The sequence below is a fragment of the Mandrillus leucophaeus genome, unplaced genomic scaffold, assembly GCF_000951045.1.
Source record: "Mandrillus leucophaeus isolate KB7577 unplaced genomic scaffold, Mleu.le_1.0 Scaffold18, whole genome shotgun sequence".
Taxonomy (NCBI): domain Eukaryota; kingdom Metazoa; phylum Chordata; class Mammalia; order Primates; family Cercopithecidae; genus Mandrillus; species Mandrillus leucophaeus.
In genome coordinates, this window is record NW_012101809.1 from 370,008 (window position 1) to 372,418 (window position 2,411).

Below are 2,411 nucleotides of genomic sequence, written 5' to 3' on the forward strand. Positions count from 1 at the left end.
TTAGAAAGGACAAGTTTTTAAAATGGACTTTACTGAGGGACAACCAATATGTTACTTTTCCCAAAATTATTTTGGCATTATGTTAATAGACTTCTTGTTTATTGTAATATTTTGGCATTATGTTAATAGACTTCTTGTTTATTGTAATATTTTGGCATTATGTTAATAGACTTCTTGCTTATTGTAATATTTTGGCATTATGTTAATTGACTTCTTATTTATTATCTTGCTTATAATTTGTTATGGATTTTTTATTGTGGTAAAAAATGCATAAAATGTACCATTTTAAACATTTCTAAGTATATAATTCAGTAGTGTTAAATATATTCACATTGTCGTACAACCCATCTCCAAATCTTTTTCATCTTGCAAAACTGAAACCATTCGTTGAATAACAACTCTCCTTTTCTCCCTACCCCTGGTCCCTGGAAACCACCATTCTGCTTTGTTGTTATAAATGTGTTCTGTTTTTTGTTTTTGTTTTTTTTTTCTTTTGAGACAGTTTTGCTCATGTTGCCCAGGCTGAAGTGCAAGGGCGCGATCTCGGCTCACTACAACCTCCACCTCCCAGGTTCAAGTGATTCTCCTGCCTCAGCCTCCCCAGTAGGTGGGATTACAGAAGCATGCCACCACTCCCAGCTAATTTTTGTATTTTTAGTAGAGGCAGGGTTTCACCATGTTGGGCAGGCTGGTCTCAAACTCCTGACCTTAGGTGATTCGCCTGCCTCCGCCTCCCAAAGTGCTAGGATTACAGGCATAAGTCACATGCCCGGCCTGTTTTTATGAATTTGACTACACCAAATATCTCATATAAGTAGGCTCACACAGAATTTGTCTTTTTGTGACTGGCTTATTTCACCTAGCATAATGTCCTCAAGGTTCATCCATGCTGTAGCATGTATCAGAATTTCCTTCCTTTTTAAGGCTGAAAAATTTTCCATTGTGTGCATATACCACATTTTACCTATCCAGCAATGGACACGAGAGCTTCTACCTCTTGACTATTGTAAACAGTGCTGCTATTAACTGCGGAATGTGAATATCTCTTTTGATATTGCTTGACCTAGATTCTTTTGGATATATGTCCAGAGGAGGAATTACTATCGTATGGTAATTCTATTTTTAATTTCTAATAAACCACCATACTAGTTTTTACAGTGGCAACACCATTTTACATTCTCATCAATAGTAAACAAGCATTTCAATTTCTCCCATCCTCATCAGTACTTTTTTTTCTGTTTATTTAGGTCTTCTTATTAAAATTTACTTTCATTTTAGGTTCGGGGCACACGTGCAGCTCTGTTATATAGGTAAACTTAGGTCTTTCCGATAGTACCCATCCTCATGAATATGAGGTAATATCTCACTGTGTTTTTTGTTTGTTTATTTTTTTTTTTTTTTTTTTTTTTTCCAAATCAACAAACAGGTCTTTTATTGCATCATTTAAATATCACAAGTAGGTCTTAGGAGTCATCTGGCATCTTCTTTCTGTAGCTGGATAACTCTTAGATCTTATTCATCAGCCTGCTGAACAGTTCCTTTTTCAGAGACATAGATACCATCCAAAAATTTCCTGATATCCTTGTTTTTAACTGTTGTGGCTTGCTGAATCAAAGCCGCTGAATTTGAAACAAGTTCAATGTCATTTCCTTCAAGGATTAATTCATCTTTCTGGGCTTGAGATACTGAACAAGCAACACCTGGTCTCATCCGAACCCTGCGGATGTATTTTTCACCCAAGAAATTTCGGATTTCAACAAGAGACCCATTCTCCTGGATAACAACGTTGATGGGGAAGTGAGCATACACAGACCTCATCTTGTAACGGAAGCCCAGTGTAACACCCTTGATCATGTTCTGTACATGACTACAAATAGTCCGAACGGTAGCCAGTTCCTTTCTGTTACCCCACGATTTGTCAACCCGAAGCCTCTTTTTTTTTCTTTCCAAGAAGACTGAGTTCTACATTGATGTGATTGAAGTCCCTCCGCAGGATTCCTCTGGGGCCCTTCACGATAACTGTGCGTCCCTTCAGGGTAATGTCGACATTTTCTGGAATGTCGACAGTCTGATTGCTGAGAATGGTCTTCATTCTTGCAGTAGACGCAGCAAAAAAAGCTGTTTGTTTATTTTTGAGACAGAGTTTCGCTCTTGTTGTCCAGGCTGGAGTGCAATGGTGCAATCTCGGCTCACCAAACCTGGGAGGTGGCTCCAGGGTTCAAGCGATTCTCCTGCCTCAGCCTCCAAGTAGCTGGGATTACTAGTATGCACCACCACGCCTGGCGAATTTTGTATTATTTTTTTTTTTTAGTAGAGATGGGGTTTCTCCATGTTGGTCAGGCTGGTCTCAAACTCACGACCTCAGGTTATCCACCCGCCTCAGTTTCCCAAAATACTGGGATTATAGGTGT

General features: G+C 38.8%; 1 pseudogene across 1 annotated transcript; it reads right to left on the minus strand.

The window, feature by feature from the left end:
- Window positions 1-1,389: 1,389 nt before the first annotated feature.
- LOC105537732 lies at window positions 1,390-2,113 on the minus strand (annotated as a pseudogene). Its single transcript, XR_001005767.1, has one exon. The product of XR_001005767.1 is annotated as a 60S ribosomal protein L9 pseudogene (transcript).
- Between the last annotated feature and the right edge of the window lie 298 nt (window positions 2,114-2,411).